Raw genomic sequence first — 27196 nt, forward strand, 5'->3', positions numbered from 1 at the left:
TAATTAAGTAATTTTACTTAACACTGACCTGGGACTTTCCTAGTCTTAGGAGAGGAAGGCAATGCAGTTACTCTGAAAACTTAAATAGTCCTAGTAAAACTTAGCTATTTCTTCTATGCTGTCAAGTATTCAAATTTTCAGCTCAGTCCTTTTATTGATAGACAGGCATTGTTTTTTAAATTATTTAATTGTATAAGATTCTTTATAGAGATTTTAGGGGTATCCCAAGCTTTCTTTTACTCTACTATGTTTTCATTATTATTTTCATCCATACTGTGATAGCTCTTGCAGGAAAACTGTCAGTGTTTCCCTTTCTCTTCTTTGCAGTTTCTCAGAGAAGATGGAGTGTTGCATATTTTGTTGTTTTTACTTCTCGTATCACAGTGGAAAATAAAAGCAAGTTGCTTTTCCCCCAGATTTTTGTGTGCCCACAAATAGATACACATGCACACTCTCTCTCCCACATGTGTGCATGCATGCAAACACACACAAGGAGTTTGTTCTTGCTTGCGCACAGCCAAAAGAGGCCGGACACGGCTGTCTTCAGCTCAGTGGAAATTGGCACCATCCCATCTCCAGTAAACAACAGCCTGACGTCAGCTCACGCAGTGGTGATAGCAGTATAACTTGAGAGATTTTTCAACTGGCCGAGCTGTTGAAAGGCTATTGCTGAGTTTGATAATCTCTGGCTGCACTTGAGAGGAATTGGTGCAAAGGTGGGGGAGGAATGGTTTGTTAATGACAGAAATAATAGAGCAATTCCCGATAACTTCATATGGGGTGGAGAGGTGCTTTTTAAGTCTTACACCAAAGGGTATTTTGATTCCCACCTCGTCAGCTGCAGTCATTCTCTCCAGTATTATTCCAGGTTCTGAAATCCTGGCTGCTCTGTAGAATTCACATTCATTCCGTGTTGGAAGTCGGAGAACAATTCAAGTGCCATATAATAGTCAATCAAGCAGATGATGAAATTTGACTTTTCTATTGTGTTGAATTAAGCACTTTCATTATTATTTTAATTCCTGATGTTTGCTTTATTCAGTTGTAGATATAGTTCAAAGAACTGAGCCTGGTAATGCTAAGATTTTTGCTAGTTTCTGTATATTCAATTTTTATTACTGGGTTATATGTATATTAAGTTGTTGAGGCCCCGAACTGTGACCACAACACCCAGAAAAGGTTTACCTGAAATATACTTGGTTATTAATCAGTCTTAATGTAGGCTAGAATAAAGGTACCATTTTGTGGTGCTGTTTTCAGATAAGGCCTTTAGAAAAGTAGCTGTTTTCCTGCAATGCTACAAATGCCTTGACTGCAAAGTTAGCGAAGCCTCCATTGCATTTCTGAAACAGAGCCACTGTGACTTAAATTTAATAACAGATGGTTCTCTTCATAACCCGACAGTTGAAAGAGACTTTTTCTATTGTTCAGTGCTACCGCTGAAAACACATTTCCATTATGAACTTACAGTACTCTTATGCCAAAACCAACAGTTAAAAATGAATGGTTTGCTCTGGTAACAGGACAAAACAAACATGAAAATCATTGTGTTGTGTGACAGAAAATCAGAATGTTAAGCAAAAGAAGTTGATAAATCTACCAGAATAACTATTTGATGGGCTATTCTTGAATCAATGATGCTTCCAAGCAAACATTTCAAGGATATAAAGAATAGTGCATCAACTTCTGCTTTGTTTCTTGTACTGCTGCAAAGATAGCAAAAAGTTCATATTCCATTTAGGTCCTGTCATGAGGGATTTACAAAGTTTTGTGAAATCCTGGAAGGGAATGTGAATAACTGCCAATATTAACATTTTCTAATGTACAAATTCTTACATCTGCTTTTAGGGTATATTCAGACTAGGTTAATCATAAAATCTGTCTTAGTAAGGAGGGACAAGAATGTGAGAAGGAAAGAAAAATAGGTTTTTTTTCTAGGATGGTGTCTGTCCTGTTAGTAGCTTTTGAGCCTTTTGACCAAATGTCATGGAGATGCGCAAGTCTCAAAGATTCACAGTTTCTGTGAAAGTGAGCAAGAAAGTGAGGGTCTGTCTGAGCCCATACTTCTCAATGAATTCATAGAGATCAAAAGCAAGTATGGGATAGATCTGTGGATCTCATTAAGAGAATGGTACAACTGGGACTGCTAATCTTGCAGAGGGGAAGGAAAGGGTGAACAGCATCTCTTTCAAAACCAGGAGATTCCTGACTTTCTGTGAGTCTGACTCTCCTCAGAGACTTGTGTGGCTGCTTGACATCCTCCTCCCCAGAGGGGCTGGCATGTGGCAGGGCCTGACTGTTCTTGATTTATGAGAAAAGCCCAGGACTGTTTTAGAAGAGACCAGAAGCCAAGCCATTGGAAAGCTTGTGCTTGAGAGCTTGCAGTAGCACAAGAGTTGACAGCTCAGGTAAGGAATTTGTTCAAGAGGAACTGGCTGGAGCAAAACTTTCCAAAATCTCAGGCTACATAGCCAGGCTGGCCATAGGTGAGCTGGTGACTGGCCGTGGGCAGAATCAGAACTCTGCTGCAGGGCAGAAGACGTGAGGTGGGTGGTGAGGCCATTGGAGCTGCATCAGTGTGGTGAGGTGACCTTTCCCCAGCTGCAGACTTCTTACATGTCAGGGCCTGTGGGCAACTCCAGCATCACAAATTTGGCCCCATGCAAATGTGAACTTGCTGGTGCATAGGAGAAAGGCAGACCTCTTCAATTGCCCTTCCTGGGCAGGTGTGACATAAGCTGGGCAGTGTTACCTGTGTACAAAGTTTGGAGCAAGTTGCCTTAGGTCTGTTTATCTCTTTCCTGCTCTGTGGTTTGGTGGCAGGCTGCTAGACTGTCAGTGCCTTCCCTACAGCCTGCCTCCCTTTCTGGGGTCTGACTTGTGCCTCGGAAGGGTGAAACTGTGACTTGTAGGACTGCAAAACTCTTACAACAGACTTAGCTGAGCAGGGATCTCATCCTAGGTCACTTCAGCAGTACTGTGTGTTGCAGAGGGCTTGTCACAACCTCCAGCAGAACTTCCTCTTCCAAAAACTGTACCAGCAACTAGCAAAGGCAGTTAATCTCTCAGCTGCAGCCTCACTGAAGATCTGTTATGCCATGAATGGGAGGAGATGTGCAGCAGGAAAGTTCCTTTATGTTCTTTTTTTTTTTCCCCCCTTTCTTTACTGTCTCTCATCTTGTCCAACCAGCCTGCTACTGCTTTAAGTAGGGAGATGAGCTGCGGAGAAAGGCCTGTGTACTTTGCCTCTACCTCCGAGTGGGTAACATTTGCATTTGCTCCCAGTGGTAAGAGTTAGCCAGAACTGCTCACGCTAGCCTTGACCTAAACCACAAGTCAGAGACACGTTGCAGCATGTTTCCTCTTGCTGGGAACCTGTATGGCCTTTTGGATAGGCAGCCCTGCTTGGCTCTTTTCTTCATGTAACAAAGTTTACTGGATGGCTGTTGAAGTTATGGTTCACTTTGTATTGAGTGAAGCATTAAGTTTAGCTTTAATGTGGTCAGGGATCCAATAATACGGAATTTTAACCAGTTGCAAAAAAATCTTGAATTTGCTTTTTGTTTTTATGGAGATAGTCCTAAAAAGGCTTCTGAATTGGCTGGTCTGCTATCAAGGTGTAACTGTGGTACAATTTTGTCACACATCTTAAAAGGAATGATCCTTCCTCAAAGATTCAGAAAAATCTTGTGGTCAGGCCCTTCAACGTAATGTTGCAAGGCTTCTGAAGAAATGACACTGAGTATTTTTTTTGTTCTCAGATTATTTTTTGATCCTTGCAGGTTGGTATTTTCAAGATTTGTGTGTAACATAAGGGACCAAAAACCAAAAGAAAAAGAGTGAAGCTGAAGTTCTTTAATCACTTCTCAGTACTTGGCAACACTGCATGTTCCTGCCTTTGCCCCTTCTGTGCTTCTATAATGGTTACAACATTTCTGAATAGTAAAGAATCATCATAAGGATGGCCTCTCCCCATACTTGATCACGATGTGAGATGGGAACAGACTGCACAAACAGCTCTGGGCAAGACTGAGGGAGGGAGGATTCTTACCAGCATTTACCACTGGAGCTTTGCTGCTTTATAAGGCAAGAGCTGCTCCCTGACCTGTTCTGTGTCTGCTACAGCATGCATATCAGCGAGTTTAATGAAGTGGACAGTCCCCTGTAGACTGGGGGATTTGGGGTTTTCTTGTTTGTTTTAAGACACTCTTATGAAGTGAGGGAGCAGAATAACTCTGCAACTTGTATTGGGTCCATCTAAACTCAAAAAGCCAAGAACAATTCCCAGGCTTGGTTTCACACCTTGGCCAGGTCCTCACAGCTTATTGGCATAAAGTCTGAGTTTCCAACGGAAGGAGGCCAGCAGAAGCAAAAAGGAAGGGAGTCACAGTGATCCTGTTTTATAGCTTAGAGATAGCCACCATGCCCTGCTCATTCCTCTTTTTTTTTTTTTAAATCTTTAATTATTATTTCGCCCTCCCAGTGGGCACAGGGTCCTATGGAGCATGTGATGCCTTCGCATCCCCTCCCTTGCTCATATCTCACTGAATAGGAGACCAGTCCTAGCCAGAGGGATCCTAAAGTTCCCCACAGCCTTCTTTTCAGACTGGAAAGGTTTTCCTTCTTGTTTGGTCTTTTTAAGGGTAGTGTCAAGTAAACTTACTGATTTCTTCTTGTTGGTTATGCCACAAAAGCCCAATAGGGAGGAAGAAATCAAGAAAACTGGAGCAGAGGTTGGGATAAACTGATGAGCAGGAAGAATTGTACTTTTATGGATCTATACAGAGCAAAACGGGGATTTGTGTGCTATTTGGACAGTCAGGGAAAGTACACAGCCCTCTGTTCAACTCCATGGTACTGCTGCTCCCTGTCAAGGCGCCCCAGTTTTACCTGTGCAAAGGCCTTGTGGATTTTTTTCACCCTGAATAAAACAGTATGGTAAAAAACAAACAAACTAAAAAACTGCTCAAAAACAGAACCAGAAAAAAAACCCCAAAAGGTCTCACAACTGAAATGCCTGTTTCTACCACTAAAACCTCAATTTTCTCATTACTACAATAATGTGTTGAATTAAAATGGCTGAAGGCCGCCTTTAATTGTAATACTGCTTTTATTTTTCTTTTTGGTAGCAATAATAGTCAAGCGATGGCATGCTGACAAAGGCATGAGTAGCAGTTCTGAGGGGTGCCATCCTGCTCCCTTCCCCCCAGTCCCATCTCCCAATTATTGACAAAGAAAACAAGTTGCTGCCTCTTCAAGATTTTTCTTGTCCTTTCTTTTGGTGACAGGCGTAAGTGTTAGTAACATCTGCTGGCCCGAGCTTGCTTCCTTCTGCAGCACTGGTCTCTGTCAGGGCTGTGCAGAGAAGCCAGGAGCTGTGGGCACCCTCTGCCAAGCACCCAGTGTGGCTTTGCCAACCAAAGCCTTCAGCAGAACTGCTGCGATAGCAGCAGCACAGGCTCAGCACAACTGGCAGGGCTCTGCTTATCTCCTGGTAGTTTCTTAGGCCCTAACTCTCACAAGTGGCAGGGTTTTTCTTTTTCTTTCTGAATAATGAATGTTATTTTAAGCAAAATAGCCAAGAGGGATCAACAGATCAACATGTGAATCTGAAAACATTTTCTATTAGCTTTGACTTAGAAAGCTACTATAAATGACAGATATTACAGAGAACACTTTCACAACCCATTCTATAACTTGTTTCTGTCTTTCAAGAACATTTTGTGAATCACTAGTTGGTTTGGTTTTTTTTTTGCCTTTGCTCTGTCAGGTTTCCTTGACGGTGGCAGTATTTTCCAGAGGAACTGGGAGGGAAAGTATATCTGTATATATTTTAACAGGGACATGGCATCTGTAAAGTCACAAGAAAATGAGCAGACTGTAAAGACAGATGCAGACCCTGCTTTATTTATTTTGTAGTTGTTTGCTCCAGAGTTGGCAAGGTTTCCCTTTGGATGTAAGGGAGAAAAAGTATTTTCATTTGTTTTGCTTTTTTAAAGTAAGGCATAGGTTTTTCTGCTGCCTCCTAAGACTGGTTGGTTGTTTACTTTTAATTTTTTTCATCAAATTAACAAAAAACAACAAACCAACACTAAAGGAATATGTGGAGATTTGGTCTATTTCATGTCACACGTGAAGTCAATGGGAAAAAAAAGATTATGTGCATCCAAGACTAATATTTATCTCATACTTGTCAACTCCTAACAAGTAGTGGTCTTACTGCTCACTCTTAGGTTGTGCAGTGCCTGTGATATGCAGAGGGAAAACAGGCAGTAATGCGATGCTGTGCTTCAGATCCATTTTGGGGGGTGAGAGCAGGGCGTTCCTGAGGTTATTAGTTGTGAATTTCTTGATGCGAGAAGTGTTAAAGATTCTTGTAATGACTGATCTGGAGATTTTCTTCTAACAATGTCAAAAGGCAACCTGAATTTGTGCTATCCTATACTTCACTCAAATCAGCCTTATACAATGATCCAGTTTTTTCTTCCTTCTAAGTACACACCAAGTATGAACAGCGATGATCCTGGAGTCTGCAGGCAGCTGCAACAGAAAAGGACTTTTGTGGTTTGCTTTTGCTTTCTCTTCCTGTCCCCTCCATTTTCATATAAGTTTTTTAGAAGGCTGAGTTTCTGATGGACTACTTATTGCAAGATCAGTGGAAAGTGAAACTGTGTTTTGGGGCTAGTTTTGTTAATTCTTTTGGTTTTTGTATAGTGCTCTATCGAAGACACTGTTCTTAATATTAAAAACAACCCAATGGACTGAGAAATTAAAAATGTCAATCAATAAAAATGAAAACCTGAACTTTATCTGTAGGAAATATTAATGAGGGAGAAGCTGAGATGTCTCCCCCCAGCCCTGCTGCCTGCAGAATGCCACGTGTAGTCACTTTGTATCATTTAGGAGTAACCCTGAAGTACCTCTAAGTAGCTGAAAGTGAAAAGATTAGCAATCAAGTTGATAATACAGTTTCTTTTCAAATGCTTCCTCTAAATGTTTAATACTGTGTCCCTGAGGAAGTCCCATTATTAAAGCTGCGTGACTATGAAATCACCTTGTCTCTGAGGGGTAAGTATTTGAGAGTTCTGGGGATTTTCCTCAACTGACTCTTACAGCTTCTTTTTATTGCAATGAATACAAAGTTCTTAGCAAAACATGTCCCTCAGAGTTTGTATCCCCTCCAGTCAAGTCAAATTGACAGGGGTGGCAGGATGCACTCTAGGCATATAAACCCAATCATGTTGCTAACTGATACTAAAAGTTCCCGTAAACTATTTCCAATGGGTTTTAGAGCTTGTTCACAAATAAGTGCTGAAGAAGAATTTCTGTGCTTTTCAGACACCTTTTCCCCCATGTTGCATTAATAATGCTAACAAAAATAACTCAACAGTACATACTTCTAACAGACTTAATCACAGAAGATCCTAACACACTTTGCAAATGATATATACTCAAACATGGGAACTGTTCCCCTCTCCTCTGGCACAGCCTGGCACGGGGTGGAACGCAGCAGCTGTTTGACAGCATGACAGCACGTGTGGCTGTGGCATTGGCACAAGTAGAACTTCACTGTGTCCTGTAGAAACTGTGAAGAATTTAAAGTAACCCAAAATGGAAGCTGATCAGGGCATGAGTCTTTAGCAGTTGGCTGATTGAGAAGCATCATTTCTCTGCAGTGTGGACTGTTAGTTTGTTGGGGGTTTTTGTTTGGTTGGTTGTTTTTTTTCTGAGGTATGAAAACCTGCTTATTCCAGGTTTGGTTATAGGGCAGTTACTGAGCCAAGGCATGGGGTAGGCAAGGCGATATACAAGGTGCTCTGCCTTATGCCCTCCCATATGTATAATGTGATATCTGCTTTGAAAGTGGAGTCATCTGTGTTGCATCAGGGCATCTTATGTCTCCTTCGATATCTACACAGAGCTGTTAGGCTGTAAGACACCATGCTGCAGATATGCAGCCGCAGCCAGGTGACTGTATAGCAGCTTCCCTGGGGGTAGGCAGTTGATGAGAGAGAGCAGCAGTGCTGCTACATCAGTACCAGTTCTAGTATCTGCAGCACTTGGATCTTTCCCTGGGGGCCTCTCCTTTTCGTATTGACCCAACCTGACCCTGCTTGCCTTGCAGGAACTGCCTAGATCACAGCTAAAGGTGGTATGGCTGTAGGCATGAAAGTGTAAGTTCTGACACTGATTGTATCAATGAGCAGGAAGCCTTATACTGCCCTATGTGTTCTTAATGAATGCTAAAGCCAAAGCATTTATGCATTTCTCTTTTCATCTGTCATCAGTACAGCATGTTTAACAGTTGTTTGAAAACTACATGATTAAAAAAAAAAAAAAAGGCCCAAACCCCTTAATTAAACCATTTCCAAAGCATTCTCTTATTCTGGATGGGCATGAACATAGGCAGAATACCCTCATGGTTTTCTGACAGGATCATTCAGCCTTAAATTGAAGTGACCTCACTCTGGAGGGATGCAAGGAGCTCAAGCTCTAAACTTTTGCTTGCCATGGTCACTGATGATTTTTATACTGTTAGCGAGACTTTTGGTAGGTGATGTACCAAAAGGTTTCCAGTGACAAAAATTACCTATGATTTCACCAAAGAGAAGCTATGCATGTGTAGGTTCCACGGAGAAGAGGATGTCTTTGGATTTTGGATATTTCAGCTTGGCCTTTGGTGTGTAGTTTCAGTCTGGTCCCTTGAACTGCCACACTCTGATAGTGAGTTCACATTTCAGCTTTTTTTCAGTTGATTTGATTTTGCATAACAGGTCAAATTTTTTCCTTAGTTATGACCAGACAGTGCTGATGGGCTTAGTAGGGCTGGTTTGGGGGTATAACTCAAGGTATAATGTGGTCCTTTGTGTTTTAGTATATGTGTGTACAGAAATATTTTTAGTGACACGTGTTCCCACTTGAAGCGCATGCTGCTCTTAAAGCATTGGTTTTGTTTGGTTGTATATACCAAAACCACTTTCTCTTCTGTTTTCCTCTTTCTGTTCTAGAAGCTGACTGGTCAAAGATCTGTTTGACTTCAGGTTTTCTTTTTCATAAATTTTCCATTACCTTAATGTTTCCTGATGTGAATTGGGCAAATGTCAGCAGTGATTTAAATGAGCCTGGGATAGAAGTTAGGCATAAATGTCACAAAATTCAGAATCTGTGCATGATTTCAAAACTAAACGAAGCAAAACTGAACAACTTTGTTTTCAGATCTGAAGACAATTCAGATTGCAAAGCAAAAAGAAAGTCTGGTATTTCTAATGCTGCTGAAGTTAGTGCAGCTTTTGAAGCCACCAGCCATTAAAACATGCTAATTATTCCAAGGGGGTGATAATGTTTTTGGAAGTCAGCTGAACAGTTGGTATGAAACTTGGGCCCTGGAAAGCCAGCTGCTACTGACTGTAATGGAGTCAATGTCACCTGCTGACCCTTTTTTAAGAGTTTAGTCTTGGTCTATAAAGGGGGTAGAAGATATTTTCCTTCACATAACTGGAGATACGGGTGTGTAACTGTAAGAGTTGCCACTGCCCAGAGGCAGAGACTTGGGGTAATTAAGCAGGAGCACAGACACCTAAAGAGAGAGAGAATTACCAATAACTAGACATACGAAATTAAACCAAACTGGTGATTCTAGTTTCAGGTAGTGACTGTACTGGTTTTGCATGGCAGACAGAGTGTACACAGGGAGTGTTAGGTTATAGTGCCAGCAATAGCTTTCCAAGTATCACTCAGACAGCCACAATTGATTGATTTTGTGCCTCTAATTTTGACTACTTTTGATCAGTAGGAAAAACAGATTCCTCTAGGCCAAGGCACCAAACCCCACTATCTGGCAGTTGCAAGTAAAGTCTGCTTCTCTCCAAAATGCATTGCGGGTTGCTGTATCATGTGTGACTCATGGCCTAATTAAACAGTCTCAAAAAGAATACAATCTCAACATTAGCTGTGTTTTTACTAAGCATATCCAAGTATTTTCTGTCTCTTGGAAAGTCAGATATGTGGTGTTAAATCATCTGCCTGTCTCACATCTGATTGCCAAACCATAAGTGATACCTGTCATGAACATGTAGGACTGGGTTGTTCTGTGAACATGCTGAATGGCTGCCTAGGATGGCTGTGAGCATGCTGAATCCTGCCTAGGATTTGGAAGGGGAAATTTCTAGGGCTTATCAGCAAGTACCCTCACCTAAGTGGTAACTGGGCCCTCACTTCTTACATGTGTATGTCTGTGTGAGTGTATGAGAAAAAAGAGCTATGGAAAGTAAAGCTTTTAATTCTCTGTGCAAGTATAATGGAGGAAGGAAGCAGCAAAGTGTATTTTGCTTATCAGAATAACGTGAGGAGGCTCAGCCTCTACTGGCCAGCTCCTCTCCATTTATATGCTGAGCATGACATCCTATGGTATAGAATAACCCTATCGCTAGTTCGGGTCAGCTGTCCTGGCCGTGCTCCTTCCCAGCTTCTTGTGTATCTACTCACTTGCAGAGCATGGGAAACTGAAAAATCCTTCACTTAGGATAAGGACTACTTAGCAACAACTAAAACATTAGCATGTTATCAACATTATTCTCATACTAAATTCAAAGTACAGCACTGTACTAGCTACTAGGAAAAAAATTGACTCTGTCCCAGCTGAAACCAGGACAGTAGTGAAATGAAGTAACAAAAAACGTTCAATTTTGGGAGGTACAGTGCATGTAAGATGCAACATTTTGGCATACTGCGTAGGATGCCCCAAGGGATGCAGTCTTAGTGCCTTTTTTTTTTTTAATTTATATATGGTCCTTGGTGAAAAGCCAGGCCTACTATAGGTAAAATTTCCATCTGTGATCCTTTTGCTTCTAACCTGGCTGAGCTCTTAGATCTGCTAACTTGTAGCTTTGAGTCTCTGTATGCGGTGCAGGGCTGTTTGCGCATCTTGCGCTCCTGTTCTTTCATCAAAAACCAGTTGGTGCCCACAGAAGTGTCTTTCCAGGCCAAGGCACTCTTAAATGAACCACCTCTAATTTTTATCGTTTGGTACCTAATGGTCTATGAATACAAACTGTTGTGAGAGTATTGATGACTTCAGAGACTTTCATCCCTTTGAGTTATCCTCTTTTTGGATGTGTTTGCTTTAACTCTTGCGTATGTTATACATACTTCTATCTTTTCTCTGCTGCTCCAAATTTGTCATGTCGTTTTTTGGCTTTCAGAGCTGGCTTGGTTGCTTTTCCATTTGAGTTTACCGTTTTCTTTAGAAGGGAAAACTTTTTAGTTAATGATTAACCTACCCAATAGCGTAGGTGCTTTGCAGAATAACTTTTTTAAAAAAACCCCAAAACAGGTGTCTTCCAGTGGACTGAAATATAGGAGAGGAGAGCAGGGGATGTGCTGGATGGGAGGGCAACTCAGGAGACACCAAGTTGAGTGCCCAGCCCTTAAACATTCCCTTTGCTGTATTGCATTTGCTATTCCCTTTGCTCTGTTTAATTCCTGATGATTATAATTCCTTTTCCCATGCCTCTGACATATCTGTTTAGCTTCTAAGATATGTGGCACAGAATTGCATGTCCAGGCATGGATGTATGTGCAGAATAGGACCCCAGTGAATCTTCAAGCTCAGGGAAAGAACAGCAGTGACAGTGTTACCATCCTGCAGCTGCTGTGATTATATTCCCATCTTGGGAGCTCCTGTATTTGAGGTTGCTTGTCTCTAGGTAACTCAGTGTAGGAGCAAGAAAACCACACTCCTCTGCAAGTTGCTGCAGCACATGTAAGCTCCTAGGAGCATCCTGCCACATCCACTCCTCTCCTTCCCCGAGGCTCTGTGATCACTGTGGCCCACATTACACACGCTGTCAGAGGAGGTGCAGTGCTGGTTATCAGGGAGTCCCAAACTCCATTAACCAGACCCAGCAGGGTGACTTTGCTGTCACTCCTTTTCTGGTGAGGTTCAGGGGATTTGCTGGCCTGTCTGCAGGTGTTAAAATGCTTTGCTACTTCACTTCTGTCTCAACAGATTTCCCCCTGAAAGCGATACAGCACTGCATCTACACCTGGCCCAGAGTGGCATTGCCTAATCTGCATGCTGCTGTGAAGCCGCCTGGCTTTTGCCATCTCTGGGAAAACTACCTCTCTAATAGTAATCTGCATCTGACTTGCAGCTGCAGGATGCTTTCTTTTTTTCCTTCCTGCTGCATCCTTCTTACCTTTATTCAATAACCAGAGTAGGTGCTTTCTGTAGTTGGTGCTTCCTCCCCTGTTCCCTTGCTATCAAGCGCAGATCACATGATAGCAGGCCTCACCCAGACCCAAGCGGCTGCCTATCACAGTGTGTCGTCAGCTGGCACTGTTCCCAATTCTCCAGAGCTGGCAACTGTCCTCTTTTCTTTGAGGTCCGAGAATGGGAACAGATTAGTGGTGGGAGCAGCCGGAGCACTGCTTTATGGGGCCTTACTCCTGTATACCTCTGGGTTTTCCACAAAACTTGCCAAGTGAGTTTCCTGATTGTGGGCTATGTCATTTGCTATGGTCCCCTTCCCTGCCCCCACCCATTTCCTGACATCACTTTAAATCCTTCTGTAGCAGTGGTCCAGTTCTGCTGGAGCACTCCACCCAGGACTTCCGAATGCAGTAAATCTTGCTGATCAGGGGACTTGTACGGTGTATGGAGCTAGAAAAATTACAAAGCTTTGTTGAGCTTAGGAAAGAAACCCTAATAAAATCATGAAGGGTATTGAAGCCTTTTTTTTTTGTTTTTCTTTTTCTTCTCATACTGTGTAAACTTCATCTATTGAGGCTGCTCTACCCTAAGTAGAAACAAACAAAGAAAAATCTCAGTTTGTCTCTACTGTAATCTCCTGCTGCAATTTTTAACTATCTGGCATAAAGGAATAAATAAAATACATTCTCATTGCTTTAAGTGGTTCCTTTCTAGACTGTCATCATCATCTTATGAAATGCTGTGGGCACTGCTTAGTTTGCCAGTGGTTACACTGTCTGGCCTCAGAGGTAGGTGTTGGTCATTTTGAGGCTGAAACGGTCCAAAGCAAAGGTTTGCAGTGCTGGTGATTATGATAATCTCTTGGCAATCTTACTGCCATATACCATGCTAAAGGAGGCTTTTTATTCATAGGGAAAATGTTGGAGCCCCCAATGGCATTAGGACCAGCTACTTTTCTGCTGGAGGTCCCCAAGATCCAGGATTTCCTTACTTTCCTGGCATTTGGGCTTGTCCCATGTGCCTGTTGATTCAAATCATAAAAGTAGACACAGGCTGGGTTTTGTTCTTTGCTTTTCTGTTAAGCATGGACACTGGGAGTAAAAGGACATGTCAAATTTTGAGCATCGTTTTTCCCAGTGTGAAGTTGAAGAATTTCCAGCTGCATAACTGGGGGGAGGGATCAGATGGATTTGAGTCAGTTGTGTTTATAACTGGTCCCAGCATGCTCCTGTTCTTAAGAAAACTAATTTATTTAAACAGTGGGCAATTGATGGAATTTATAGCATGCAGTACTATGTGCTACAGGATTAATAAGCAATGTCCTGTAGGACACCTGCAATTTGCTGCCCTGAAACACTGCTTGGGATCAGAGCACCCTTCTGCCATATTGCCCATGAGCTATGGATGGTGACCAGACGCTCTTGCAGCCCAGGGCATGTTTGCTGTTCTTTCACAGGAAGGAGAGGAAGGCTGAGGGGGAGTAACTTGTATGTGAAATGCTCTCAGGTCCTTTCTTCCAGATCAGTTGTCTGATGCAAACATAGCCACCTCTTCTGCCTACCTCTGCCTCCTTGGCTTTTAGTGACAGTTGAATTTTTGCTCACTTTATCAGTCTAAAGATACCTGCTGTCACAGTGTAGTGTCAAAGCCCTGGAGAAAAACAGTGCCTGGTGGAAGAGAGTTCTTGTGTGGATTTAACTGGCTTTGATGAATGCTGCAGAGGGACTGATGCTTGCTGATGAAAGTTTTTAGGGTGCCCTGCCTGTTTCTTGACAGGGGACATACAGTTAGTTCTTCTGGATGCTCCGCCATGATGATCAGGCAAATGTTCCTCTTCATTTTTTTCTTGCTGAGGCTTTTGCACCTTTTTTTTTTTTTTTTTTTAATCAGCTGTGGTTATCTCCCTCACACTGGGTTGAATTGCAGGATGGCACTTGATCTGAATTATTTTTATTATGTCTTGTGGCAGAGCATAGTGGTCCATCGTGAGCAGAGCATGTTTGCATGATACCCTTGACACCCTCATCTTCCATGCTTTACTGTGGCTCTCAGGTTACTTCCAGGGGAAATTCCAGGGACTGGCTTTTGTGAGGTGCAATGTCACCAACACACTAGGACCAGTCTGCGTCCACAGTGGTCAATTCCTGTGTGTCCTCCCCAGAAGTGACACACAGTGGGGATTTTTCTGCTATGGATGCTAATTATACTTGCAAATGATACCGACATGGGAGGAGCTCTGAGGTTTCTGGAGAGCAGCGTTAGGATTCAAAATGTTGACCAAGTGCAGAAATCATCTGGAAAAAAATAAGAGGCGATTCAGAAAAGGATGAGCACAAAGTTGTAAACTTAGGTGAGAATAATGGACTGCCCAGATACAAAATGGGAGATGGCTGGCTGAGCAGCAGCTCTGCAGAAGGGGGCTGAAGCTGATGGTGGCTTCCAGGCTGACTGTGATTCACCAGGCTGGTACGGTTGTGAAAAGGCAAGCTGGGGTTTATAAGCAAGAGGGTGCAGTGATCCTTCCACTTAGTTCAGCCTGGGGAGGTCTCAGCTGGAATCTTGAACCTTGAACCAGTTTTCTGCTCACAGCCTTCAAAACCAGCAAAATTACTCAAAATTGGGCCAAAAAAAAAATCTAGAGGAAAATAGCATTAATTGGTGATTTAGCAGACATGACCCATGAACAGAAAATGAAGGTATTGGGGTTGTTCAGTTCATGGAAGAAAAAACTGAGGGAATGGATGGACATGATAGCACCTGTAAAATGTAGGAGGGAATAAACGGTTTAGCACGTATCTCAGGAATAGGACTGTATACTTGTGTCTCGTGGGAGCTTTGTGCAGAGCAGTCCTGGTGACAGGCTGTCACCAGAAATCCATGGGAGCCTCTTTTTCTTTTTAGCAAATGTATTTATCTGGGTCTGTGTTTCTGTGGCGGTGTCCTTTCTTTTCTCCCGTTACATGGTGGCGAGCCTGAGAAACGTGTGGTGCAATGGGAGCCCGTGCTGCCCATTGCAGGAGGGCTGTCTTTTGTCCTGTAAGCTGAGGAGAGCAGGTCAGCTGCAGAGCTGACCTGCACCTCTGATCAATACGTGTAATGGCAAAGGTCGCCCCATGCTTTCGTGTTGAGAAGGCAGAGGATTAGTATCCAGGTGTGGCTCCACAAATGCTTGGTCAGAGGTATGCTCTGACATCAGGCAATGAGATTTTTGGCTCCTGATGCAGTGAAGTTAAACATTCGCATTTGGCTTGCACAAGAACGCCAGTCATTTTTCTCTGGGAGTCTGAAGGCAGGGGAGGTGACCAGGGTGAAAGCAAGAATGCTGCTTTAGACTTGCTGCAGGACTTGGTGGCAAGAGCACAGCAGATATAAGCTCTCAGGATATGACAGATGCATCCTGACAGATGACCCTTTAGCACCAGCAGTCAAAAGATGGTGGTCGTGTTGTTGCGAGGGGTTTGTTCCCATCTTTTAGGGAGATTTTTGCCTTGGGGACAGGCTCGTTCTCCTCCATCATGTGGCAGCAGCTACTGCAGCAAAGCGATATTAGGAAGTAACATTTTATCTGTCTTCCACGTGATTAGTCCTGCTTGAGGGAGGGGGAAGGGCCTCACACTCTCTATTAATCATTTCTTCTTCCCTCCTCCCATCTGCTCAGTGATTCTCTCACTCTTGCATACACCACTAATATTTGATCACTTTATTTCTCTCTTTCTTTGTCTCTCTCCCTCTCCTTGTTGGTTCTTTCTAGAGTCTCTGCCCTCCTTGCTCCCAGCTTCTTGCAGAGATTCTACCCAATGACCTGATTCTCTCCCCTAGCTCCCTTAAAAAAGGGAAAAAGGAGGAAAAAAAAAGAAAAAAAAAAGGGGAAAAAGGAAAAAACATTCCAATATGTCCAGTGCCTCATTTGCCTCTCCCTGGACATTATGCCTTTTCCTAGTGGTCAGCACCTTCAGCCAAAGTTGTGGAGCACGTGTGGGCAGTGCCTGCTTCCCTCTCCTCCTCTTTGTGCCCTCCCCAGAGGCAGCAAGCCTGACTCCTCCTCCACCTCCTCCTCTTCCAGCTGCTTTCACTAGCCTCCTAGCTCTTCTTGGCAATGAGGAGCCCGGACATCTGTAGAAGCAGCTGGAAGCAAGATGGAGAGCCAATATCCTGCAGCTCACCAGATCTCTACAAACCTCAGCTCAGGAACCAACTGCTTAATTCACTGTGTTTTTGTACTATTGAGTTTGCACCGCACACTGCTCACTTCTCACCATCCCAAGAAAACTATAGCTTTATTGATATATGTCATCTGATAGCTCTAGCATGTTGTTTTAGAAATCTTGTAGCCAGTGTGTAAAAATGAGTGCTCTTATGCTATAGTGGAAGAAGACAAAGTTAAGTTTGTTTCCACCTGGATCTTCAAAATTACGTGCCAGTATCATCATGTGGCTCTAAGGACAGGATTTAATCCTGCGTTAACTAAATTTTAACCTCTGTCAAACAACCAGTGGTACCACAAATTCATATTCCTAAGAATGCAGCAAAAGTATTTTCGCTGGTTCCCTGTCGCTTTCCCACATGATTTACATCAAAACCTTCTTGCGAAGATGACTCTGGTGATGTTCTGAAAGGTGACAGTTATCTTTCCCTGTAAACACTGGGAGCCAGTGTTAAATTGAGCTCAGCAGAGCTGATCCTCCTACAAAAAGGAGTAAAAGAGGTGCAGGATTCCTGCTACTGTGCCCACAGAGGTAGGGGAAGCTTGTGGGTGTCAGGAGTTACAGTACTTTGTAGCAGGCCCCCCAGTACTTTTGGGGATGGGCCTCCGAAGGGAAGCTTGCAAGTCGTGTTGCCGTGAAAAGCCTCACAGCATGTTACATGATGCAAGCTACTTGGCAAATGCTGTAATTGTGTCACTGAAATGGCTGAGCCACAATGCTCAGGGAGCAGGTTTTGCCTTGTGAGCCTGTGAACACATTATACCCTTCACTGGTGCACGAGGGCAGTCTGCGAATGCTGGTTATGCTGCAAACTGCCGTGAGTGCTGTGTTTGTGTGGGGTTTCTTGTACTCTGTTTGGGGATTTGAAATTTGCTACTTGTGTGGCTGAGAGCATGTAACAAGACCTATAACTAGAGAGATACTTTAAAAATATTTTTCAAAGGACTTGGAAGTTGAGCATGTTGATTAGGGACAGCATTTTTATAAAGCCTCCAGCCCGGCATCCTTTTTGACGCTTGCAACAAACTGCAGTTATGCAGAAAGCAGCTATTGGCTTTTTTAATGTGTCATTCCCTCAGCAGCTAGCGGTAGCTGTTTGCCTTTAAATGTCATTATTTGCACCCACAGCAGTTGGAACCGAGAGGTACACAGTAAAGGGAATGGCTTTAGAAATCAGGCTTCAGGCCTGATTTGGGTTCAGGCTTCAAACCACCAGCTCTGACAGGGCTGAGGAGTGCTTTGTGGTATGGGCATAGGTATGTATATGTGGGTACACAGAGCCTACATGTGTTGTTCCTGTCAGGTGTTAAAGTCCAGCGTAAAGCAAATACCATTTGCAAGTAGCCCTGAGATGTCTGTCGTCGGCCCCCCCCCCCCCCCCCCCCCCTTCTAAACCTTTGCTGTGAAACAGAGCTCTCATATTTTCCATTCCTAATTCAAGAGCTGGAGGGATCGCTAAAGCCAGGTATCAAATTACAAGAGAAAGAGTGAAGACATTTGGTTGCAGCTTCATCGGCTCGCACAGCACACCCAAGTGACCATTTTCATCAGCCCCCAAGTCAGTGTTAAAACTGTGTAAGGGAAATCATCTTTTCTCTAAATCTGTCCTTGGGAAGGACAGTGTCTGCAAGGAAAGTTCCCACCAATAGAGGTGTGTGAGGGCTGGGAAGAGGAGGAAGGAAAAACCCTGTTATGTTCAAAAAAGCATCTCATCCATACTACAGGAAATGTTGTTCCTACTTATCTGAGCTACTAAAAAAAACCACCCAACAAACACTTCAACAATAACAATTTTCAAATGAAATCCTTTGAATGGGTAATGCGTGTAGCTTAAAATGAAAATGTGACTCAGCCAGGAATTGTTACTATTACTGGTACTGTTTTAGCTTTTAAACCAAGTCTGCTTCAGATATTTGGCATGTCCTTGGTTGTGATAGGAGGCATATTAGAGGTAGTGGCAAAATATCCTTTATGGACTAACTCGAACTTGGATCTTTTCTGCTGAAATTGAGATTTGAGACTCTCTTCTTGAAATTTGACATGAACTTGAGTGAAGATTTCAATGTGTAAAAGAAAGCCAAACGCCTGTATTCTGTTTTTCCCCTTCTCATTACCTTTTTTCCACCTCCTTGCTAGCATTTATTTTCCTGTTGATGTTTTCCAGACCATGGTTTTTCCTCAGACAGAGCCTATTCTCTTCTGTGTTTGGATACTTTCTTCAAACCTTCAGCTGTGTTTCTCTTTCATTCTTAAACTGGTGTATGTGTTTGGCAGTTTCCTCCGTAGTTTGTCCCACCAAAAGAAGAGCCTCCTCACCCTCTTCTTTCCTGTGTATTCTCTTGGTCTTTCCCCTGTGTGCTGGTTTTCCTTTCCCTGATCTCCATGTGTTACTCCTTTTTGTTCCTCAGTTGCACTTGTCTGGCTGGAAGACATCTGCAGCCAGCTCCTCTACCATTTCCCCACCATGCCTTTCCTCTGTTAGAGCTGATGGGAAATGCTGTATTTCTCCCTTCCCTTCTCCTACCACCCCCTTCCTCTCTTGCTTCTCTTTCTTGTGTAGCTCAGTGAAAAACGCTTAGTGAAAAGGACTTTGACTAAGAGAGGAGCAGAGCAAACTCAGGTTATTTCCCTGTGTGTATTTTCTACTGCCTGCCTGTTCCTGCAAGCAGGCACTCAGCCTTTGAAGCTGGATGTTCTTGGGAGTCAGTAGAGAGATTCATTTTGGAAAGGGTAGTAGTGGACTGACAGTTGATTTCCTTATTTAAGTGTGACTGTTACCCATATGCTGGAGACTACATGTGACTTACAACACCCGCTGCTCTCTGCGCTTCCTCAGTTTTTCTGCCCAACCTTCAGTTCACATTTTGTTGGTGGCTATCTTCATCATGAAAAGAGGTAGAAATTGTGTTCCTTTCACACTGAAAGCTTAGGTTAAAATTAAAACACATATAGAGCTGCAGAAGCTCTGGGGCTAACCTCCTACAGCCCCAAAGGCTGCCTTATACCCAACCCAGGGGCTTTTCAGAAAGCTGAAAAGGGGAATTTTAGAGTTGTACGCAAGTATTTTGCTTCCTGCTGCTCATGTGGCAGTTGTGAAGGTGTCCCTAAACCACAGTAGTTGTCAGTGTGTAATTGCTATATTGAGATACTCTGTGAACTACATGAACCCTAAATGTGGACCGAATATGTAAAAGCATGCTTGAGATGAGAGGGGAAACGTAAATGAATTTGCATATTTTCAGCTTATCTGTCTTTACTTTTCCCAGTGTAGCGGACAGGGATTTGTTGTGTGTGCCGCTTGTGGACTGCATAATATGAACAAAGAGCATCCATGCAATATGAAAGACACAAATTGAATTAAAACTGTTGAGCTCTTCCCCTCCTCCTGCGACTTCCAGGCCAATTTTTTCCTGTGTGGGTTGTGTGTTGCTTGCATGCTTCCAATGAAGGGCTCAATGAAACACACAGCACTTCTGGATAACAGACAAAACAGAATTAAGTGCTTTGTTGCTACCCATATGCCCAAGACTAAGGATAAGAAAAGACTTGTTGTTTCTTCCCTTCCTCCTCTCCACAGACCTTCAGCGCAAGGAGTCAGAGTTTGAAGAAGTTGAGTGAAAACCTTAAGGGAGTCCAAGTTCTTCTTACATCTAAGTACTTCATGGTAGGAACAATGTGATGTAACACTGAGCAGACGCACTGTGCTCATGTAACTTTGGACCTGGGCAAGAGGAAGAAATGCTGTGAGACAGCCTCTTGTCAGGAGCTTTTCGCTGCAGTCCTCCAGACAGGCTGTCTGTATTCCTGAAAGGTCATATCCTGCCAGACATGAGAGACACTGAATGAGGCTGTACAGCCTGTGCTTTGCAGGTCTGCAGACTAGATAGGTCCTTTGAGCCTTTGCCCATGAATACAGGAAGGACGCACTATGAACAGTCCTTTATGCAGGTGCCTTTGCATAGGTGAGGAAAAAGGAAGCCTAGGTAACCTGCCTCTTCTTCCATCTTACCCTACAAATGCCTCCCACAGTTGCTAGCCCTTTACTGGGAAGCACAAGACCCTTCCCTCTAAGGGGCTGTAGATCGGAGGTGGCGAGTGCTTGCACTGGAGCAGCCCAAACAGCCAAGTTACCTTTGAGAATAAGAGGAGGATATACAGATGATACTAGCATGCCTTGTGTCCTGGTTTCAGCTGGGATAGAGTTAAATTTCTTTCTAGTAGCTGGTATAGTGTTATGTTTTGGATTTAGTATGAGAAGAATGTTGATGCCGCACTGACGTTTTCAGTTGTTGCTAAGTAGTGTTTATATTAAGTCAAGGATTTTTCAGCTTCTCATGCCCAGCCAGTGAGAAGGCTGGAGGGGCACAAGAAGTTGGGAGGGGACACAGCCAGTACAGCTGACCCAAACTGGCCAAAGGGTTATTCCACACCATGTGATGTCATGTCCAGTATATAAACTGGGTGGAGTTGGCCTGGTGGGTGGGAATTGCTGCTTGGGACTAACTGGGCATTGGTCAGCGAGTGGTGAGCAATTGCATTGTGCACCACTTGTTTTGTATATTCCAATTCTTTTATTATTGTCATTTTATTATTGTTATTATTATCATTATTAGGTTCTTCCTTTCTGTCCTATTAAACTGTTCTTATGTCAGCCTCTGAGTTTTACTGCCTCCCCAATTCTCTTCCCTTTCCCACTGAAGGGGGGAGGGGGAGAAGTGAATGAGCCACTGTGTGGTGGTGCTTAGTTGCTGGCTGGGGTTAAACCACGACACCCTGTTATGCACCCTAGTGCTCAGGAAGGGATATTACTGGAGAGCTCTATAAGACAATGCTCAAATGAGCGAATACTGATGCCAAACATATTTTCTAGCTCTCCAGTCTGCCCCTTACCATAATAGAGGCATCAGAAGGAAATATGTATCTGTACCTTCTGCAACTGAAAATGTAGCCCCAAACTCTGAATTGCTGTTTTAGCTGCTGTGTCAGATGGGTAGTGTGAGATACAAGCAAGCATCATCTCCTGTCAGTGTGGGAGGCTCCTGTTGCAAGGTGGAAGGGACGCTTGGGGTGGGACAGCTTAAATAAAGCTCCACAGAGTTCGTCTACCTTTGCTGTTAGTCACTGCCTGTCTTTTACTCATGCAAAGCTGTGCATGAGTTTCAGGCTGGCTGCTGTGGCTCACAGTCTGACCCCAGATGTGCAAGGCTTGCCTCGTCCAAGCCAAATGGAAATAGCACCATTAGATTTCCTCTGTACTACCTCTTGATGATTTCTGCACCAGCAGTACTTGGCTTAAAAGCTTAAAACCCTGATCCTAACTACTTACGAAGTGTCAGCTGCTATAAGCAACCATCAGCTGCCGAAGCACAGCAGCATCTTTCCTTAGCCCTGAGCCTGGCTTGCAGGCTCTGCAAGCCAGGTTTTGCTCCCTGTTGGCCCCAGTGTCTCAGGCAGTGTGAAAGCAAAGTATAGCATGTAGGAGACTGATTACCTGTGCTAGAGATGGCACAAGGACAGGTAGGGCACAGCTGTGGGAGGCTGTCCAGCTCTCTCCATGCAAAGATCACTGGTGGTGGTGTGGTCATGGGACAGGACACACAGAACAGCCACCTCCTACTTGAAATGTGAGGGAGAGATGGATGGGAGCAGGCAATAGCAGAATTGCATTTTAAGCTTCACAAACATTTTATGCATTGTTCAAATGTTTGCGGAGTGGTTTTTACTTTCAGACCCCTATAGAACTGCTGTGTTGGGGTCTAATCATTTATTTTCCTACATGTGCTGGCAGATGGTCAGAAGAAGAGCCTGCTGAGCATGGTGCATGCTTGAGGGCAGTGATTTTGAGGCAAGTTGTTGAGATTATCCGATGTTTCATATTTTCTGTAATATAGTGTGTGTGTGAAGGGAATATTTAAAACTTGTAGACAATAGTTTGCTGGGTTGCAGGGAATGAAACCCCTAATGAATAGTCCATTGTTTACATCCATTTGAGGCTGTTTCTTTGCTGAATTAGTGCCATGAAACATAGCTTGCATGTCTGTTGTTTTTAAGTCCCCTCTCCTTACCCATCCCCCTTCCCATTCCTTAGGGTTGCTAAATCCTGCTGTTATCTTCTCTACACAAGTTTCCAAACTTCCTTCTCTTCTCTTGATTTTCCTCTGCTTAAACCTCTTGTCCAAACTGGATCATCTTTTGCTTCTAGTTTAGCAAATTTTCCCATCCTTGGTGTGTGTGGGTGTGTGTGGGTGTGAAAAGCCCCCAAACTTTCCTGCTGCCATAATCAGGTCTAGATCCCCCTCTTCCCTTTACCTTTCCTTCCCCACCTCCTTCCTTTGGAGCTCTTCCTGTGCCCATTTGCAGCTGTGTATATATTTTTTTATCTCACTGCGTGCAAGACCCCTGCCCAATTTCTAGCCCTTATTTCCCTCTCTATTCAGGTGCTTTCCTTTCCTCCCTTGCTCTGTGCTTTGATCTCTGTGCCTTCTTCTGGTGGCCCCTACAATTTCAGGTATGGCTCAAGCATACTGTTAAGTGTACTGGCCCTGTGACTGCCCCTTTGCCTGTCAGGCAGAGTGTTTGCACAGTTTGTTCACAGTGTTCATGGAGGAGTGTGGTCAGGACATGATGACTGCTTTGCTAAATGGTTTTGTCCCTGTGTCTGGTGCTTTTTCTGCGATTTAAACCCCTAAAAGTGGAACCTGGTCTCTGCTTGTCTTAGGCAGTGTCTGCTGGGGGGGGGGGGGGGAGGGTAGCTGCCTTTCCCCCTTCTTTAAACAGATAACTGTGGATGGTTGGCAGGCTTGTAAGCTTTTCTCTGTACTCGGTTTGTTGATAGCCTTTTTTTTTGCTAATTGCAGCTGAGTAGCTGTTTACCTGCATGACTTGCTGGAGCAATTGCTCAGACCGATGCATACCACACTCTGGGACTGTTTCTTCTCTCTCCAGCCCTGATTTATAGATAACTGGAGAAGGGAATTCTTGGCTGCCCTGTTTTGAAAACTATTACACTACAGAAAAACTCATTTAATGATCACAGCACCTGATACAAAACCAGCTCTATTCAGTTTTTTGGTTTTCCCCATCAAAAACGGCTTTACTTTTTTTATTTAAATAATAATTTCCTTCAAATGATATTGTAAGGCATGTAGGTACAAAGGCTTTCCTGCTTTTCCAGGAGTTCCTGGAAATTGGAACTGGGGAGATTTCTATAATCAATAGAGGGAATGGGGTATTTTGGAGAGGGGGTTTTTGTTTGTGGTATTACTTTTTTCTGGAGAGGCAGTGTGTACCTGCCACATAGTACAAACCAACCACAGAGCTGTAGGGGTTGTGTGTGCAGACTGAAGTGCCAGGACAGCTTGTCCACAGGGATCTGCAAAGACTTCCCTATGGCTGAAGGTATCAGTAGGTTGGGAGGGTTGGAAAGCCCCAAAGATTTCAAGAAAGTATGTACAGACCAACTGCGAGTCCCCTTTAATTAAAGGAGCACTATGTATTGTGCAAATCAACAGTTTTTGCTTCCCTTCTCTTCACAACCTCTGTGGGATGCCCTCTGGATTGTGACTTGAAGGCAAAATTTTCAAGTACTGTTTGTATGTGTATGTGAAGACAGTGCTGGTGTCTTTTTGGGTCAGAGGAGCTGCTCTAAAATATGGCAAAACCATCAAGTGACAAGAAAACCAGCGATGCTTCCACCCATGCCAAAGAAAATCCTGCAAGAGGGAGAGTTAGCTGTGAAAATTTACCTTGTTGCTACAGAGCTCATTTGGTTGTGTACATCACGTGAGAGAGGAATGATTGAAGAAATACTCCACCTGGTAAGTGAACAGAGAATACATTTTCCCCAGTTATAGGACAGCTTATACATGCATAAAACCTGTAACATACATGCATAAAACCTGAGACACCTGGTAGTGGTGCTGGGCAGGTACTGTCTATTAATGGTCAAGTAGGGACACATTGTTTTGAATGAACGGGCTTGTTGGAAGGCAGGGGAGGAGGGAATTGCCTATCTGTCTTTAAAGTATTTTTCCTTCTTGATGCCATGTGCTGTTAAGGAAACCAGATTTTGGGGACATTAGTTCCATAAGCAGCAAAAGTTTCTACTTCCCACAGTGAGGATGCTTTCTCCTCCTTACTTCCACTCCAGATTGATGGTGAGGTCCTGAGGCTGTGACACTGTGCTTTCATTTTGGCCTCTTACTTCCCTCTGAAAACACAGAGCCAATACATAGGCTTTAGGATTCATTCCTGACTTTCTTACAATGATTTGCTCCTCCTCCCCCTTCTCTTACTAGACATTGCACATTCCTCCCAAACCAAACTTCTGTGGCCCAGAAATGGGTCACACACCGCCACCCGGACAACAGGCATCGCTTGCGTCATCTGTTGGTGTGACGTCCAGCAAGACACAGAGCGTGCTGTGCAAGTGCTCGGTTAGCAGAACCAGCTTTCTCGGAGAGCGGGATGTGAGAACGCCCCTCGTGATACCTGCCATATGGGCGTTCAGAGATGACGGGGGAGAGAACTCTGTTTACAAAGGAAAAAAAGAAAAGGAAGAAAAAGGTATAAGCTAACTCCATCAGTGCACGGATTTTCTGCTGGCTGGTTTGGATGATTTATAATGGCATACAGAGCTTTGTCACCTTTATGCTGACTTGTTCCAATGCTGCCCAGAGGTCAGCCCATTGACCTGTAAAAAATGAGTTGTTGATCTATGTTGCTTTTCTTAGTGGCCATGGTACTGGGGCTGTTGTCAGTCCTACTGCAGATCTCAACTGGGGACTGGAGCGGGCCACCCAGGATATTCACTCAGCCTCTCAGCACTGATGATTTCATTTTAGGCATCCTTATAATGTGACCCTACGCAGGGCATAAACAAATTTCTTTTTTCTTAGCGGGTAAAAGAGCAGTGATGCCAGCAGCTGGACTTCTAGACAAGAACACGACTTCTTGTCTACTTGGTTACTTTGGAAAGCTCGCAGGAGAAGAGCACGCTTTCAGGTTTTTTTTCAAATGGGGTTAGCATGGAGTAACAGGGCCTCTTGCTGCAACAGATTAGCTGCAAAGGGAATGGATACAATGCAATTAGCAGCAGAGACGGAGGTATCTGTGACCGTGCAAACATTTTCTTAGGACACATACATTGTGCTTCTCCTTCCTGAGAAGTGCTGAGAACAAATTGTCATAGCAATGCAAAACACATTGTCTGTTTTGGGTTGAGGCAAGAAATGAGGGCCCTATAGCCTGGAGAGACAGGTATGAGTGTGCGTGGGGAAAATGCACCTTAATTAGACGGGTTGACAGATCCTGTTTCTCCCGCTCCTTCCGCTGTTTGCAGTGTTCAGTCTAAGAAACACCTCCTGAATTCGCCCACCAGTGCCCTTATGGTAGGCCTGGCACACTCACCTAGAGTTCTCCATGCCATACGGCTGGATGTCACTGAGACCTGGCTTGTGACCTGTTTGGCTGGATGGACAACTTCACCCTGGGAAGGGAGCCCAGCACATCCCATGCCCTCCGCACACCATGTTCTTTAATGCTTCTTCCTGGCAGCTGGCTGGGTTTTGGTGTGGAGAGGATGGTATTTCTCCCTGCAGGGCCCAGCCAAGCGCTGTGGCTGTGCGGGCACCAGGGACTGTGTCCCTTCCTCTCATGCTGTGGAGCTTGTGGTGCTTCTGTTTTGAGCAGCGCTTCTCTGGAAGTTGCTTAATAGACACGCTAGGCTCTACTTTATCTTGACAATACACCCTTTTCTTGAGAGAAATGAGAAGTTTCAATTTCAGTCACTAGCCTGTTTTTCATTAACCTGTTTTAGTCAGCAAGTCATGGCTTTACTGCGCCACTCTCTCAAACTGCCGCTCGTAAGCCTAATGAGATGGTGGAGCAAAACTCCTGTCCTCTGCAGAAAATGCAAAGAGAGTAGAGGCAGTTTTACCTCAAATGTTAGAGGAGACTCAGTCAAATTAACGCTACACTAAATGTCAAATATTTTGAATTTACAGGGTACTTTAAGCCCCAAGTGGGGGGCGAGGGGGAGGAAGGTAGGAAGGGATTGGAGTGAAGTTAATAAACCTTTTAAAACTTTTGACTTAATCTTTTATTCAGTGTTTGTATAACTCAGTTATCTGCTAGTTAATACCAGTATTTTTGATACCTCTCCAGAGCCAATACACTGCAAACCTTCAGCCCTGTTGGGTATTTGTGCTACAGCATATTTAATAGCCATGACAACAATTCAACAATTGTATAGAAGCCTCCCCTCCCTGTCTGAGTGTTGCAGGCACCAGAGTGTCTCCATTGGAAAGCCCCTAAACATACAGTTTCAGCCAAAACTGGTTTAATGATAGTCTACTGAGAGCTTGACAGGCTTTTAAAAAAAAAAAAAAAAAAAAAATCAAAGGCGGCACTTTTTCCCCTTCTCCCCCCCACCCCCAGTTTTTTCTTAACTTCTTCACTTCTTTTGAAAAAGCTGCTGCTGTAAAATACAAGGCGAATTAAAAAAATAAATTGCTTTAAATTGCTTAACAGGTTTGATGAGACAAAGACTGGTGTGTTGGATTGGCTGCAGGGAGCTCTGCGGCTGCTTTTGTATGATTTCAGAGGTGAATTTAGATGGCTGGAAGATAGATGGGTGCCAGATGCAGTTTGACACAGATTCCGGCAGCTGCTCCTGCGTGAGGTTTCATTAGCGGCAAGTTAGCCAGCAGCAGAGCTCCGGTGAGGCCCCAAATGCTGAAATGACAGCAAGAACAGTGAAACAATACAATATTCGCTAAGT

General features: G+C 43.7%; 1 protein-coding gene across 4 annotated transcripts in view; it reads left to right on the top strand.

Annotated features, from left to right (window-relative positions):
- Positions 1-27196, top strand: part of SERTAD2 (SERTA domain containing 2) — an 86124-nt gene that overhangs the window by 19659 nt on the left and 39269 nt on the right. The window contains exons 1-2 of one of the 4 annotated variants that reach the window (XM_049799808.1): positions 23894-24233; positions 24714-24981. The exons of 2 other annotated variants lie outside the window; for them this stretch is intronic. The gene's annotated coding sequence lies outside the window, so the exon portion shown is untranslated. Of the gene's footprint in view, positions 1-23893; positions 24234-24622; positions 24982-27196 lie in introns of those variants that run through there. One more of the 4 variants, XM_049799812.1, reaches the window with a different exon arrangement.

The sequence above is a fragment of the Accipiter gentilis genome, chromosome 5 (assembly GCF_929443795.1).
Source record: "Accipiter gentilis chromosome 5, bAccGen1.1, whole genome shotgun sequence".
NCBI classification, from domain to species: Eukaryota; Metazoa; Chordata; class Aves; order Accipitriformes; family Accipitridae; genus Astur; species Astur gentilis.